We start from the raw sequence: 17,211 nt of genomic DNA, 5'->3' as shown, positions 1-17,211 counted from the left end.
TCATTGATGAAGACATTAAACAGTACCGGTCCCAATACGGACCCCTGTGGGATGCCACTCATCACCAGTCTCCATCTGGACATTGAGCCGTTGACCACTACCCTCTGGATGCGACCATCTAACCAATTCCTCACCCACTGGACAGTCCACCCATCAAATCCATACCTCTCTAGTTTAGAGAGAAGGATGTTGTGGGGAACTGTTGCAAAAGTTGCTTAAAAGGAGCTGTAACTGTGGGATGTTGGCAAGGCCTCTGCAGAATCTTGTTGATGTTAGGGGAAAAAAGTGATGATGAAACCTTAATTCTGGTGCTTGGAGGTGGTTTGGTTTTTTGTTTTGGTTTTTCCCTCCAGAGGACAAAGCCCTTGTAAAATGCCATTAGAGCTCAAATCGGCTCTTAAGGCCAAGTTTCTCTGGACTGCTAACCATCAGCCATAGGTCTCCCATAATGAAGATCATGGCAACTGGAGGCAGCATTTAAAAACAAAACCGCCACAAGCATTCTTCTTGCATCTGAATGTTTACATTTATTTCTTAAAAGAAATGTGTGTATTTAGTCCCTGGACTGGCCATGGATTAAAGGGCAGCGGGTAAATCCCTGTATTAATGGCTTCATTGACTTGTCATTGTAACTGGAGGTATGAGGACACTTGCCTGCACCAACCCTTGGGCTTGCCAAGCCGCCTGGTAAGTCTCTTCACACCACAGAGTTTAGGTCACCTTGCAATAGCTAGTTAAATGTAGAAAGTTTCTTTGCAGTAATGTTTCCCTTTGCTTTCAAGTTAGAGCATTGGTCAGCCGTAGTTAACCCTAACAGACCCCTCAGCCTGTTTTAAAATCAAAACACCCTCACATGCTCTACTATGACACTCTTAGTCATGTGGTTTAGTTTTAGGTAGTCCTGCAAGGAACAGGGAGTTGGACTCAATGATCCTTATGGGTCCCTTCCAACTTGAGATGTTCTATGTTCTAACTCAGGTTATGTCATTGCTTTTTTTTTTTTTTTAATGAAGATACAATATGTGTATGGTGTTGGTGGATGTACGAGGTAGAGAAGCCTAAGGTACCGATTTTTGGTATAAAAAATATTTTACATCAGTCAGGAAAGGATCTAAAGATGCTGAGAAATTGATTTTTAACTGGACTTGAGAATGGGAAGAAGGATTGTGTTCATTGTCTGATGAAAGAATGTTTTTCAAAGTGCTTTTTCCCCAACATGGGCTCAGAAGTGGCGCTCAGGCTGCAAAGAAAAGCAACGCCTGTCTCTGTCCTCATCTACTGAATCCTTAACCCCACAGCGGGTGGAGGGGCAAGATGAGACACTGTTTAGTATTTGTACCCGCAACTGGACTCAGCGGAATAAGCCTTTCGCTAGAAGGAAGCCTTGTGCACGTGCCTGTAACACTGCTTTACCTGTCTTTTTAAACAGTTGTTTGTTCACTCTGAACTGCCTGTGCTTGTTGCTGTTACGAATTTAAGCAATTGCAAAAAGAAAATGGCAATGTGTGTGCCTTGGGCATTGGCCTTGTTTGTTTTAGGGGCTCAGGCTAAGGAGTTAACTGTAACTGATGTTAATGTTTTAGTATTTTCACTTAGGAGCTTTTACGTACAGATTAATTTTCTTAAAAGCTGATTCAAAGCCCAGATGCTAGAGGGTTTGGGTTTTTTAGTGTATAATAGAGTAGGAAAGTTAGTCTTGTCCTGTTCTCTGTTCTGTCTCGCCCTTCTTCCCCAAGGTATGTAATTTCAGATAAAAATCCAATTAATGCTGAAAAAGTACAGCAAAGATTCTGGGGCAGCATCAAGAAGCTCAAACATCCCAAAGTGTTATGCAACTGATGGCATAAAGGGCTTTTATTGTTCTTTCAGTCCTTGTGTTGTATAAATTCAGAAAACAGATTAAATCTTGCAGGAATTGATATTCTTAGAAGATCCTGGACAGGCTCTATGAGCAGGAGAGCAAGAATTTTGCAAGAGTTCAAACTTTTTGCTGAAATTAGAAGGGCTCCGGATCATGCAGTACAGCAATATTTACATTTTTTCTATTCTACAGCTCCGTCTTAGCAATATTCAAACCTAAGTGCAGTCCGCACTTGTTCACAGGGATGGATGTACTCCTCTAGCTGTATCAACATCTGGTTTGGCTTTAGTAGTCCAAGGTGCATGTAGCCAGGGGCAGGGGCTCCCCAAGGAGACCAGCACACCTAAATAAAAAGAAAAAAAATCTGTGAGAACTGAGTTAAGAGGAAGGACAATAGTGTCAGGCATGACCTGACAGTCAACTTTCTCTATTTGACTTTCCTTAGTCGGCTGTGTTGAGCTGGGAGGGTTGCACAACCCAGAAGGGAATAGGACAGACAAGGATGAAGACGTGGCCGAATCGTTTTGAGGAGGCCCTGGTTTGGTACCTCTTGGGTACAGCCTTTCCCAGGGAGTTTCAGGGAAGTCTCTTGGGATATAAACTGCTGTTCCTGAAGGCTGTAGAGGCGAAGGTAGCTCCTAATCTGAAAATAAAGGGGCAAAACCTTGGTGTGTGTGGAGGGAAGGCTCCTGGCTGGAGAGCAGGCTTGCATGTGCTGGTTTCACTGGAATAGTATCGGAAAGAAACTCTGTGTGTGGTGGGGGGCTGTTTTTGCAATAAGATATTTCATTTGGATGATTCTGATGAGGATGAAATGCTTCAGGTTTTTATTTCTAAAATGACTTTTCAGTTAGGTTAGAAGATATGATGGGTTTTCTGTTTGCTTTTAGAGCTCAAATCAACCCTTAAAAGCTGAAATCAGAACCTACTCTTTTGATTGGGGCAAAATGCTTCTGCAGCCTTCGTTTCCAGAAGTGTTGTGGTGGTGGCTTTTCACTGCAATAAGTAAAAAACCTGGTGTTTGTGATTCTTGCCTGAGACAGGACTTGCATGTTGGAAAAAGGCCTAACTTGGATCATTGTCAACAGGTTTCTGTCTCCTTTGCTCTGTGAGCATGAAATACCTTGAAAGCTTTAAGAACCTATAGCTTCTGGGCGGAGAGTTTCTGCATTCCTGGTGAAAGCTTCCTAGCATGTCTGCTGCCTTCATTGGGGTAGGTACAATTCAATTTTTAGTTTTCCTGCATATTTTAGTTAGAGCAGTGTTGTTTCATTTAAATCTCCCTTCCCTCTTTTTGATCTGAAGCTGCACTCGAAGAATTAGGTCATAATTTAATGTTTCACAATAGCACAGGAGGAAGAAGAGGGATATTCTCAGCTCTACTGCATCGTACCTGCACCTGCTGCCTGTGTTCTGCAGAGGCAGGGAAGACTTAAAGGACTCATCAGATGCACCTGCAAAATGTAAATCCTCATCACTTTAGAAAGGCTGAGCAGGCTGTAACAGGGACTCTTCATCCATTGCCTGCCGTGACAGCCATCGTATATAAAGAAGAGCTTCAAACCGTTTTCAGAAGTTGAGTCTTGATTCTTAAAATCATGCGTCCAGTAGCAGTATTGGTTTTATAGCAATTCATAATCTTTTCTTTCCTCTTCTGTTGGCTGTCATGCAGGCAGTAAATTACCAATCTCTTTTTTTTTTTCCCTCCCCCTCCCCCATAGGTGATAACCAGTTTAATACCTCTTCCCTTGCTTACATCCATCTGTTTTCCAGATATCAGCTACTTGTTCTCTCAGATGGTCTGATGAAGGTAACTAGTTAAACTCAGAGTAATTGTCCTCAAATGCCATACGTGCTTTTGGAGCCTGCTGCTGCTATTTCAGAAGAAGAGCTTTTGTGCTTTCAGTCTTACCCCTTTTTTTTCTAGCTGTGTTAACTGAGTGTGTAATGAATTCTCCAAACCTTCTCCTTGTTTCCGTTCCTCAGAGCCACCTCATGAAGACGTACGTAGGCTGTTTTGGGAGCAGAGAGGAGTGTGAAGGGCCATGGCAATGGCATGTCATTGCAGACATACCACCCTTCCCAAGCGGAGGGGAAGCTATCATTAACCAAATGGTGAGCTCTGCTTCTCACCTGGACTGTCTGGCACTGGGAGGTCTCACCAGGCTGAGGAGTCCTTGGGTGGTCAGTTGCCTTCGCAAGAGATGGATTTTTGGGGTTCACAGAGCCACCTGTTAAGAAACAGCTTTTGTCATCTCTAACAATGTGTTTTCCCCTCTCTTGCACCCATCACTCTGTCCTTTTCAAATAATGAATTCTTCTGTGTAACGTATTTTTTAAGAAAAGAAGAAAAAGCAAAAGCAATTGACACAAATTGATGCCATTTAACCTTCCTGGGCAAGGTGATGGTAGCACTGAAGGAGAAAAATCCTCTATCAGAGGTATACATGGTGTGGTGATATTGCACTTGAAGGTCTAGTAAATCTCTAAGAAGTGTATCAGTCTAATTTCTTGAAAGCAGACAGATAACAATAGGCCCTACAGCTGTATTATTTGGTTGAGTAGCTAAGTGGATAGGGGGACATTTTAGCTGGATGCAATCTTCTGCTGAAGGATCTCAGATAGCTCTGTAGCTGCTATTAGAGCACAGCTCACCGGCACCAAATAATTACTGTATAATTTAATGCCAATACAAACAACATAAGCTAATGCGTTTGCTCCCCTATAGAAATGCTTTGTCCTCTAAATCTGCTCCTGCCAGTTCCTCAAAGTCATCCTACAGCTTTCTGTGTCCCCTCGTGCATCTTAAATGAGATCAGTAACTTCCTAGGCTGGCTCTACTGGAGTGGCTCGCTCCACAGAGCTGCTCTCTGAAGCCGAAAGCAATGCAATCCTGAGGAAATCCTGCTGAGTAAGGAGAGCTTCTGTTAATGTGTAATCGAGTCGTGATAAGACCAGCTAATAAAGATAAGGTTCTCAACAAGTAGCATGGGACAATGAGCAGGGAAATGGAGTATGGAAAACTCTGATTAATCATGACCCCCGGCTGCACTGTTCAAAGAAAAAACCACCCCAATAGGATGCGTGGGCATGTTACTGGATGGGAGGGAGAACAGGTGGAATCAAGGGAAAAGAATAGCAGGAAAGCGGTTGTACCTCTGTGACCATGAAGGCAGTACCCTGACCCTGGGGAAGGCTATCTAAGAATAGTTTAGCCTTGATGCCTCCATAGCTGAAAGGCCAGAGGGAATTAAATCCCACTCATGTGGGTTGCTTTGTTTTTAATGTGTGGAGATGGGCTTGTTCCTGCCCACTCTCTGTGGGGGCTTGGGTGGAACGCGAGGGGCCAGGCAGCAGAGGAGCTCGGGAGGAGCAGCCTGCCCTGGAAGAGCCTCTCAGCAGGGGCTGGAGCAGTGGGGCAGGGCTGCGCGTCTCCCTCCAGCCAGAGCGAGGGGCAGGACAGCACATGGCATCTCCTTTATACTTGGTGATCTTTAACTTGGCATTACTGCCACCGCCAAGATCACTCACGCTGGATATGTACCTTGCTGTATCGCTGCTATTTTTTTGACCCAAGCTGAATTCATCAGTAGGGCCAGCATTCCCAATTCTCTCACTATCTGGTCTATAAAGCTTTAATATTTTCCCTTTCAGAGGAGTATCATAAAATTGCAAGCTATGCTAAAGTAGATGCTAAAAGGTAAGCTTACTTACTCTTAGATGTTCCCTGCTGGGCATGGGGCAATGGTAGACTGTATGTTGCCCAAAATGAGGGCAATTGTGTGAACTTGCATTTATTTCTGACTATGCCATTATGTGTCAGGCTTCAGCTTTGCTACATGTTTGCCAGAAAACAGCTACTGACTGGTACTGCAACCCCAGTAAAGAACTGGGGAACACAAGGACAGGAGGGGAGAAGGTTGGAAGAAAGAAGTATATTGGTGCCCTGGATCTGCAAGCCCTCTTTCTGAATAATAGCAGCAACAGATAGGATGTGGGCATAATTTTTTTTCCCCCACCTCTGCACATCTGTCTTGCAACCTGAATGGTGATGGTTTTAAGAAGCTGGTAGTCTGGGTCATGTTTGAAGCATTGATCTAGTGTTGAACAAGCGTAAGTGTCAATTAAGAAATTGCTATCTGCACGTGATAATTCAGGAAGAACATCATTCCAAAGGAGTGCTGATCTTTCTTGTCTGTGAGTTTGTTCCTTGGCTTGCTTAGGTACTGGTGGCTGTGGTTCAGGAGTAGCAAATTAAAATCAGTTACGCAAGGCATGGGAAGTAGGGCAGTTCTAGCTCGCATCAAGAAATGGATGGTAAAAGCCTGATAAGCTCCGAGTAGCTCTTGTATTTAATCTTATGCTTGTTACATTTAAAAAAAATTAATGCTGTGATGATGAATTAAGAACTTCAGTGTGCGGGATGCTGAGGAGACATTGATTTTTGGCTCTACCATCAGGGAACTGGGATGAAGCTCGCTAAGTATTGCTGAAAGAGCCTGTTAACAGCAGGCCAGCAGGAGCTGTTCATATAAGAACTGTCCCATGCCTGTGTCCTTCAGGTTTTTTGCAATTGTTTAGGTAAATCAGAAGCTTTTGCCAAAAAGTCAGGATTAGGAGGAGAGCTAGGAGTTACGACTCTGGCAGGCTGAGGCTGCAGATGGCCACAAACAGTGGCTCTGGGAGAGGTGGGAATTGCTCTTTGTCAGAAGGGGTGTCAGTACTATGGTAAAAATTTAAATGCCATGTGATTTTGCTTGTTGAAGGTCAGCGCAGCAGCATCTGCAGCTATCCTGAATTGGTGGGTGGTGCTTTTACTGAGTGAAACCATTTCTCTCCTGCCAAGGGCCACCTGGAAGTTATCTGTGAGCAGAGGAGGAAAGCTTCAGCAACCTGTATGACTTCAGTTCCCAAGTCTCTTGTATATATATATGTATAAAAAAATAAATCTCCTTCTAAATGAATAAGGGGGGGGAGGGTAAGAGACTCAAGAAAACAATTCAACCCCCTGAAAAGCCAAACACATCATCAATAAGCCCGTTCTGTGGCATGACTTGCTGCTGCCCAGCTGAGGACAAAGCGCTGAAAACATCCTTCAGTGCCACCACCCCACCGCCTGCTCGCTCAGGGAGAGGCGTACTGCATCTTTGTTTAGATGCTGAAATGCCCTTGAAAGCAAAATCCCCAGCAAGGAGGTGGTTTGGAGAAAAACTTGTGTTTGGCAAACCCCTGTCTGTGCCGCGGGGCTGTAATGTGCTGCGGTGATGGTAGCCTGCACTCCGGGACGGTGCTTAACGCAATTACACCGCGGTGCTTTGTGGCCAGCACTGGTGCTCGGTCCAGTGTCCTTCCCTCAGATGGCATAAAATTGCTGTCTGTGAGTCCGAAAAGAGAGTGGTGCTGCCCAGGTTCAAGCGTAGGCCAAGTATGAAGAAAACAAAACAAAAACTCAGCGGCCTCCTATGATTTAGACGAGCAAAACTCCCGTGCTGGAGGACAAAACCGTGCTCTTTGGGTGAGCGCTTATCGTTCTTGAAGCTGGCACAGCAGAGCAGAGCAGCCCATGCTTCAAAAAGCAAAGTAATTAATTCTCCTTGCTCCCAGCCGCAGCAGTCTCTGTTGTGCAATGCTGCACTGCAACCGGGCATGGAGAAACTTTCTTTCCAATCAAAAGAAGTATTCATTTTTTTGCTCTGACACAGCAGGGTTGGTCTTCCTTTTAATATTACTGAAGACAATGTCTGCCTTGCCTTTCCATGACCTTCAGCGTGTGGCTTCATGTTAAAATTTCCATCCCCCCACATTCAAATGCTGGCATTAAAAAGAAAAAAAAAAAAGATTATAATTCCTTTTGTTTAAATCCCTAATAGGGAGCCTTAGAGCATGCCACCCTTCAGACGCAGGGATAGGGCTTGGCTTGTGCTCCTGGCTCTGGGCTCTTCACCTGGGCTCTGTCGGCATCATGGAGAGCGGGTCAAACCCACGGACCCCCCACCCTGACCTGGGTGCTCTCTGCCCGCTGTTTGCCCAGCTGTGGTTGAAGCCTGGTGATGGCTGGAGAACAGGTTTGGAGCTGTGCTTCCCAGTCTGGGGTACTTCTGCTCTCCCTCTGAATAATGGGGCTAACGGTGCCAAACCCACTGGCATCCTCTTTCTGTCGCAGCTGCTCCAGGTGTGTCCCTTGCTCTTAGCGTGGGCAGTCCCTACCTCTTTGTCTCCAAATGTGTCACAAGTAATACCAACATCAGTCGATCAAATTTAGTGCTGATTTCCTGGTTGCAGGGAGCCTCCCTGGGTTTTCAGGGCCAGCTTCCCTGCTCAGCATCGTCCCCTCACCTGGAGGCAGTTTTGGGGGAGAGCGTGGGGGGAACATGGTCCTTCAGGTGAGGCAGCAGCTGATGGGGCTTAATGATTGAAGCTATGGCCAACCCAAGTGAAGGTAAATGTTCGAAAGTCCCTTGGGAGAACCTGGAGCAGAGCTGTAGGCAACAGACCATCAGAGAGCAGCCAAATAAGCCTGAATTTATGTGAAACTCCGGCTACAATGAATAGGCGCTGGGAAAGATCCCTTTATGAAGAGGTTTAACAGTCGGGTGATAAGACATGATGCTGCTGTTTAATGAGTGTCTTGGGAGCGTATCGAGGCAGGAGGCAAAGTCAAGTAATTCCACCTCACCAGAGAACTGCATCAGTGTTCATCAGCATTAGCTGACGGCCCCAGCGCTGAGATGAGAGGGACTGCCGGGGTTATGGGACGACAAAAAAGCAAAATATGTCAGATTCGAACACTTAGGTACAGATATATGTTAAATACCACCGTGTGGCAAAATCCCTTTTGGTATTAGTGATTTCGCGTGAGCAGTTCAGAGAGGCCAAAGGGGCTGAACGGCTCCATTGCTCTCAAGCTGAGAAGATAGTGATGCGCTTAATACCAAGACGGATTTAATCACATGCATGCTAATGTGTTATAAAGCACCCCGGGGCACGCCGTGAGCTCCTGCTTTAAAGGGAGGAGAAATTCCCCCTCCGTGGGAATAAAAGAGCAGCTGCAGTGGGGGCCAGAAATGCCAGCCATGCTGGGGGGAGCACCTGGCACCTCCCGTGGGGGCCCCCAAAATGACGAGGGTTGCTGGAAATAGGAGACAGAGGGAAGATGTTTGGGGAGAGACTTAAAGGTGAAGGGAATTAAGGGAGGAAGGTGAAAGCTGCGCCGGAGAGCTGCGCCGGGGAAGAGGGATGTCCCGGCAGGATCGTGCAGGACGCGGGTCCCTGAGGCGCGCCCAGTCCTGGCTGACTCATTTCTGCCCTTGTGTCTTTGCCTCTTGGAAAGGGAAAGGCTTTGGGTGAAAGAATAAGAAATGCCAACAAAATGGCAATGATTTGATACAAATATAGAATGAAGCTTCCTTGCTGGAAGACAAGGCCAAGCTGAACTCCAGCTCTTGCCTTTAGCACATTTATTCTGCAGTCTTGTGAGTAACTAGATAGGTATCTCAGTTTCTCTGTCCATAAACTTGGGTTAATGGTATTATTCCTTTAACTATCTCACAGATGTGTTGCAAAACCAATGATTTTTTAGATTGAGATTGCTGCATTCTAAATTTTACATGGTATATTGCACTGGGCAAGGAGAGGATGAGTTTGTGTATTGAAGAAGCTTCATAGATGTCCCACTTTTACTGTGCCCAAGCCAATTTGCTGGCTGTGTGGTTTTCGCAGTACACTTAAATTATGGTAGTTCTAATTATATTACAATTCTCATTTTGGAGCATCAGGTCTGATGGAAATAACAAAACAATGGAAAAAACCCTGCTTTTTCTTACTGTGCTCAAGATGTGTGCTGTGTGATTAGATCTGACAATTACCCGGTCACTCAGCTCTTACCTCCATCCTCGCTAGAGCTTGCAATAATCTGATTGGGATATGGTTCAACTGTGCAACACCCGAGAAGCCCTGCCTTGGTTTTCATGCTGTTTTTTCATTCCTTCGGTGCGTATTTCACATTCTCTTACTCTTGATACATTCCCTTTTCCTGCTGTCCTATGAATACTTGCAGAATTATGCTCAAGAGCCACAGGCCCCATTCATAACAGCTTTCGATTAGTTACTGCCCAAATGAGTACCAAAGTCCTCCGTCTCACTGATCTAAACAGTCTCACATCTCTCTTTTTCTTCAGGAGATGCTTAAAAAACGTTCCTTTCCATCACTGGTGTGCTCTTTCCTTGCTATCAGGATGCAAATGGACTTCCTACAATGTTGCCTTACGTGTCTTCAAAATTAATTCTTTTTCCCCCTTCTGTAAGCTAATAAGATGTGTCTTTTTGCTACCTAACAATATCTGAGGGCTACAAGAAGATGATAGGGAAAGTTTCAGTGATTAGATTTCTGCTAATGGTGAATATAATGCATGAATATTACTTAGCTTGGTTGCTGTTTTATGTGTTTATTTCTCTAGATTTTAAGCTATCACCACATAAGTATCATTATGGTCATATTTACTCAGATTTCTTGCATAACCCAGCACTTCCCCCCCAGCCCGTGGTGGTCCACATTGTGCTGGGACACCCCTTCTTCTGAGAGTGATCTCTGCAACTGCTGGGCTTCACCCTGCAGGTGCAGGCTCCCTGCACCACTTGCTGGCTGACTTTCAAAGCAATGCATTAATGAAATTTCCAGGGGTCAACACTGGAGATTTGAGGTTAGAAATGGCGCCACTGCAGCGATGTGGTCAAAAAGTGAAGAGCTTTTTTTTCTTAAAAAAAAAAAAGGATTTGTGAAAAATTAATAATTTAGGCTGTAGAGAGGTTCATATATGCTGAAGTTTCTGCCCCAAAACTTCCAAGGCCAGGTTGGATGGGGTTTTGAGCAACCTGATCTAGTGCAAGATGTCCCTGCCCATGGCAGGGGAGTTGGGACTAGATGATCTTTGAAGGTTCCTTCCAACCCAAACCATTATGTGATGCTCTTTTATTTTATGTTGTCCAAGTGCTCTCTCACCATGACCACAGTTAATAAAGCTTCTGTCTGACCTGTTGTGCTGGTTTTGGCTGGGATAGAGTTAATTTTCTTCATGGTAGCTGGTATGGGGCTATGTTTTGGATCTGTGCTGAAAACAGCATTGATAATAGCGGGATGTTTTAGTTACTGCTGAGCAGTGCTGACACAGAGTCAAGGCCTTTTCTGCTTCTCACACCACCCCACCAGCGAGCAGGCTGGGGGTGCACAAGAAGTTGGGAGGGGACACAGCCGGGACAGCTGACCCCAGCTGACCAAAGGGATATTCCATATCATGTGACATCATGCTCAGTACATAAAGCTGGGGGAAGAAGGAGGAAGGGGGGGATGTTTGGAGTGATGGCGTTTGTCTTCCCAAGTAACCGTTACGCGTGATGGAGCCCTGCTTTCCTGGAGATGGCTGAGACCCCCTGCCTGCCCATGGGAAGGAGTGAATGAATTCCTTGTTTTTGCTTGGCTTGCGTGCACGGCTTCTGCTTTACCTGTTAAACCGTCTTTATGTCAACCCACCAGTTTTCTCACTTTTACTCTCCTGATTCCCTCCCCCATCCCACTGTGGGGGGAGTGAGCGAGCGGTTGTGTGGGGCTTAGTTGCCGGCTGGGCAACCGACAACCAACCACGACACCTGTCCTAAATTGTACCTGTGTTATTACATGCTTGGAGTCCCCAGATCTCTGACAGCAGTAAGGAGCTAATGGCAGCTCATTTACTGAGCAGCACCCTTCGCAGCATCTTATGGACCACGCAGAAGAAGTAGTGTGTGTGTGTGTATAATGAAAACCCATCCTTTTGTCAGTGTACAAGCAGACTAAATTAAGAAAGTAGCGGCTACCTAATTCAAGTCATTCCTGGCTTCCAAGTGATGGATTTTTCTACAAGCCACATTAAAAGAAAAGTGTTGCACAAGTGCAAAAATCTGGGTTGTGTGTGTGTGTTTTTGTGTTAACTAGATTTCAAATGATTAGAACATTTCAAGGGACTTACTTACGTTAAAACACATTGTGGAAGATGTCAATCAAAATCCGAGCACCAGGGACTGCTGGTCCTGGGGGACCCTGCCCAGGAAAGGCTGTCCCGAGCCATCCCCTCACTGCGGGGCTTCGCTGGGCGCAGGGCCCCGCTCTCAGCCATGCACTGCGGGGCAAACGCCAGGCTCCTCCACTGGGGAGGCACAGCTGTGCAAGAGGAAACTCAGTGTCAGCAACCTATTTTCATTCATGTGCAACGAAACCCCCGTGGCCAAGGCCGTCCCTAATGGCCGCTGTGTACAAACAATGTCCTGATTGTGCCTCGCTGCTTGGACTCTCCTAGAAATGCAGTCACTGCGGCAGTATTAATTAAAAACAAAGACTGCTTGCAATGCCCAGTTTGTGAACCCGTTCCGGCAGTCACACTGAAGCAATCTTTGTGGGGACCTGGGTTGCTTTAAGCTAAAAAAAAAAAGGGGCCGCTGGATCGGCTTTCCCCAATGAAACCTGGTGTCTGAAGGTTTGGCATCACACCACAAGCTGCCTGCACAAACCTACCTGGCTGCTGTTCTGCCGATGCCGGCAAAGGCCGTGCCAGTCTTTTGCAAGCCCATTTGTTTGCCGTGGGAGAGCTTCAGCTTTATTATCTGTGCGATGACAGACTCTGGGACTGGTGCTATTGTTTTATTTGAATTGCAGAGATCTTAAAGAGCCCCAGTCCTGGCCCCTAATCCCGCCGTGTCTGGGGCTGTACAAATACAGAAAAACCCAGGTGGGTCTTGTTCTTCCTACACCTCCTGCTGCGCTCCCTGGGAGCGCTGCTGGTTAAGCAAAGTAGGTCAGGGCTCCAGACACACAGACGTACACACATCAGACAGGAGAGATGCAAACAGGAATATTAAGCCGCCAAGTGGCTGTTAAAAACTGTGCACAAGGGCAATTAAAATGTTAGCATCCTTTCATGTAAGCAAAGCAGGCAGGAGTGGCAATTAGTTTCAGTTACAACATTGGAGTCCTGGAGGAGCGTCCTCAGAGGCATTTTCTTTTTGGCCACCTGATGCTTGCATCCATCCATCTGACAACCTGTGCAGGGGGTACAGATGTGACTGCGCGGGCATCTGCCTCCACGCACACAGGAGTACGACGCACAGTGCCACGTGTGATGGGACACATGTATACTCACTGCCAGGCTGCCTTTGCCTGTGGAGGAGCCGAGGTGGCTTCCCCACCTCTTACCGTTGGCCCGTGTCGTGCAAACGCACAGGGCGCAAGCGCTGCCCCATCCAGTTACTTCTTTTTGGCGATGAACCAGACAACTTTATCATAAGGAAAGTTGCCGAGCACTCACCACCGCCCACTGCAAGCCTCCCTCGACACTTAAATGCTGTGCTGGTGATTAATAAAGATAATTCCATATGGGTGAGTCATGGGGATGGTTTCATTCATTCATTCATTCAGGTTGTGATTGCAACCAAAATAAAGGCACCCCCAAATCCCCATTCCCAGATGCTATCCAACCCCCTGGCGTGGGGAACAGCTGTCTAACACCAGGGAAATAAACATCAGTAGTTCACCAAGTTCATTTTAATCTGGTTAGTGTTTGCCAAGCTGATTACTGCAAACCCAGTTAAAACCCTAATCGCGGCTCTAAAGACACTGAGCTCTTGTGCACCAAGGAGAGCTGGTGGGGGCCAAGTCTGGGTTTTAAATGGAATAAAATAAAAAGGAAAAAAAAAAAGAGACCAGAAAAAGGTTACCAAAATGTTTAGCCTTTGTTTTATTGAGTTACAACAAATGAGCAACAAGTTAGAAAAGTTGGATTTATTCAAACTCCCTAGCATTGTATTTGTGCAGCGTACTGAAAGGTGGGTAAGTTTTCCAAACCCAGCTCGTCAGAGGAACGCACCGGACGGTTCCAGCACCCGCTCGCCTACACACCCACGCTCCCGCTCTCCCTCCTCCTCCTCACACGTGCACAGACAGACACCCCCACACAAATCCAAATTAGCAGTATTTGAAAAAAAGTGCACTCAGGAACCTAGGATTGATCTAAAAATTTAGTGGCAAGGATTAATCAGAAATTTCTGTTGTGCGCTACAACATCTAAAGCTGGAGGGCAGACTTGGTTATGGTGTCCATCATTGTACCAGCTGAAGAAACACAAACAAGTTCGGATTATGAAGCATCTTAATTTCCTCGCTCCAACCCCTCTGGGGGTTGTACTGCATGTTTAAACAAAAAGTGCTCCCCCCCCCCCCCAAAAAAAAAAAAAAAAACACAAAACCAAACACAAACAAAAAAGGCATTCTAGCCAAATCTTCAGAGACCCACGGTCAGGGCTGGCTTGTGAAAAGTAAAGTACAGGAGCTGGAGAAGACTTGCCACGTAGGAGCATGGAAAAGCTGATATTTAAATACTTCAACCAGTAGCAGGTGGCCATAAAACAAAACAAAAAAGTCAAAACAACAAGAAAAAAACAAACCCCAACCACTCCAGAACGAGCCCGTAACGCATTTAAGTGGGCTGAAATGTAAACCGGGGTAGGGATCTGGGCTCAGATGTTGATCCGCACCAACGAGACTCCAAAAGATTGCAAATCTGTCTTAAAAATGCTTCAGAAAAAATTCCCCTCTCCCTCCCCCACAAGAGACACTTCCCTCCCCCAAACCAACCCCCAAATTTTGCAATGGCATTATATGCAAGAATAACTTGCACCTATTAAAAAGTTAACAAAATTTCCACGTTGTACAAATCTGTTCCAGTAGAGGAAGAGGCTGGGCAGGAAAGTGGGTGGGAGAGAAGCTAAGGAGAAACCTATGTACAAGGACCCTTTTATCTTTCTTTCTTTTCTTTTTTAATGCAGTAGTAGGACTTTGGCACTATAAACGATCCCATGATGATGCTCCACAAGAGTATTTCTTGCTGTGCCTCCGCAAGTGTGGTTTGAGACTTGGAGTTGCAACACGCTATCTCACCCCAGGCAGGAAAATAGAGTTTTCTTCTATTTTCAGACAGCATTTCCCCTTCAACGTCAGGACAGTGCAGCTGAGGAGTACCCCTGCAAAAATTATAAAAGCAGCATATTATTTTTGAAGGCACTATGAACAACTATTTGAGCTGTCAACTAACACAGCATCCAGTTTACATCCCTGCACACGTGGTAGCACTATATTTTGTATTAACTGTACCCTGAAGCCTATCCCTATCACAGCCTGATGCTGTGGTAGGGTGCTGGATTTTTGTTGTATATAACACCCAGCTAATAACCCCCTATAGATTTCTAAGAGGGACATACAGCCCAGCCTTGACTCTGCTGATCCCTCACTACTATACACCTCGGGCAGATCCTCACGTTGGCTCAAAAATGATGTGCGCATGGGTTGGGGGCAGCCACTTTGCGACCACAGGACAGATGAAGCTAAAGGCAAGAAGACCTCAGGTCTTTCTTCCCCAGTAAATCCTCTCATTAAATACTTTTTTTGCACGATTTTAGAAAATAATTATACAAACTGCAAGACAATGGAAAAAATTACATGTGCCTGTGCTCTGCAGAGCAGCTCCCTGGCTCTGCTATGACTCCTGCACCTACATAAAGGCCGCACCATGAACCAGAGATTAAAAAATAACCCCCAAAAAAACAGCCTTCAAATGCTCACCCGCCTACACATATCCTCAGTTGCCAGCACAGAGCAAGGGCTCTATGACAGGGATAATGTTCAGCATGTTTTTCTCCATTGAGGTGTAAACGTGCAAGAAGTGCAAGCACCCACTCAGGCTGCAGCTGCACGCAGCAGCACGAGGCGGCTTTTCTGCACCATCCTCCTCACCCATCCTGCAGCAGCGCTTATTGAAACCTGAGCTAACCCTCACACCTTTTCTGAACGTTGCTACCAGGTCTGTTACTTCCCATAAAAGCGGTGAGCTCTGTCTGGCACCTGCAATGCAGAAAGCAATGTGGTCGAGCCCAGTAAAAGGGCACAGGCTTGCACCAACACCAAAGGCAAAGCCCTCCTCATCCTGCGACCTTTCCTCAAACAGCCCCCTGCTCCTCCTAACTCACTGGAAAATTTTAATTGTTGCGTTGGGTTTTGCTTCCCCCTCTGAAGTCCTTCATTGTGTTACAGCTTGGATCTCCAACACGCCTCACTGCTTTCAGGGGAAATGGCAAGTCCTCCGAACTTCGGCCTCACTCCCTGAAATGCTTTAGGGTGACCCGAGTTCTGCAAAAACCACTGGTCAATCCCACACTGACTTCAGGATGGCACCTTGGAACCCAATACCAGTAACGGGCACTATAGCTAGCTTTATGGATGAAACCCTAAACCACAAGAAAAATGAGAACGTGGACGGAAAGGGAGGGAAACCCCAGCGCTGTTCGTTTCTACCAGTTTTGGACACCGAGGAATGCACTGTGCCACCAGTAACTGAGCGATCTTGGCTCCCGCAGTGGTGCAAAAGGGGTTGGAGACACCAAGAGGACCCAGACCACCCCTGATGCCCAGTATGATGCATACAGCAGAAGCAAAGAGTGACTTCCTTTGGACTCTTTTTTTTTTTTTTCTGGTGTGCAACTCCCAGACATGGTTTTCCTCTGGCACATCTCCACAGAGCAGTGGTCACAGCCATCAAGAGCCAGGGCACGCATCTTCTGGGGTGTCCACCTCCCTCGCTCCCACCGTAAGCCATGGACTTTGGTGCCTAATCCTGCAGGGTTTGGGCTTAAAATGGAGGTCATGAGACAACTCTAAAAAAGAAAGTTAAAGGTGGAGAAGGTGTGTGTGGGGGGGAAAAGTATGCTTCTGAGAAAAAAAACAAAAACTCTGGCCTGAGGAAATACTTATGTTGGGAAAACCCCACGGGGAGACAATGCTGTGAAGAAAGCCAGCGGTAGCTGCCAACCACTCTGGCACGCTCTAGTCCCACTCTCATGTCTGAGCTGCAATTTGCTGTATTTAATTTAGGACTAGTTTCTGTTTCTCAGGCTTGCACAAATGGGGACAACAGACCTAATTTTGACCCGTGCTGTTGGAAGGCAGGAATATCTCTGTTGATGGAAAGGGAGCTTAAGCTCTCTCTTGGTAGAGCAGTTAGGCCTTGTTACAAGAGGCTTCATTAAGCAGCATCTGGAGCATTTTCAGTGATGGCTTTAGTGCACCCTACAGCAGCCACTCAACACCTTGAAGGCCCCAGTACCCTACAAGGACAGTGAGGTCCTGAACAGTGAGGTCTCCCAGCCTCACTGTTCAGGAAACCTGACCTGCTCCGTGGAATAGATCCAATTTTGCCAAAAGCTTCAGATATGGACTTAGTAACAGAGCCTTTTCTTAGTCCAGGGATGGTATTTCAGAGCCTGGTGTGAATCCTG

At 46.2% G+C, this 17,211-nt stretch overlaps 1 protein-coding gene across 1 annotated transcript in view; it reads right to left on the bottom strand.

Moving 5' to 3' along the window:
• Positions 1-14,284: 14,284 nt before the first annotated feature.
• The window catches only part of ZHX2 (zinc fingers and homeoboxes 2), a 50,785-nt gene continuing 47,858 nt past the window's right edge, over positions 14,285-17,211 (bottom strand). Inside the window, exon 3 of the mRNA XM_009323330.1 lies at positions 14,285-14,904. The gene's annotated coding sequence lies outside the window, so the exon portion shown is untranslated. The remainder of the gene's footprint in view (positions 14,905-17,211) is intronic.

Source organism: Pygoscelis adeliae, unplaced genomic scaffold (genome assembly GCF_000699105.1).
Source record: "Pygoscelis adeliae isolate BGI_AS28 unplaced genomic scaffold, ASM69910v1 Scaffold103, whole genome shotgun sequence".
Lineage (NCBI taxonomy): Eukaryota > Metazoa > Chordata > Aves > Sphenisciformes > Spheniscidae > Pygoscelis > Pygoscelis adeliae.
The sequence above is the reverse complement of the archived record's forward strand: the minus strand, read 5'-3'. Positions and strand labels throughout refer to the sequence as shown.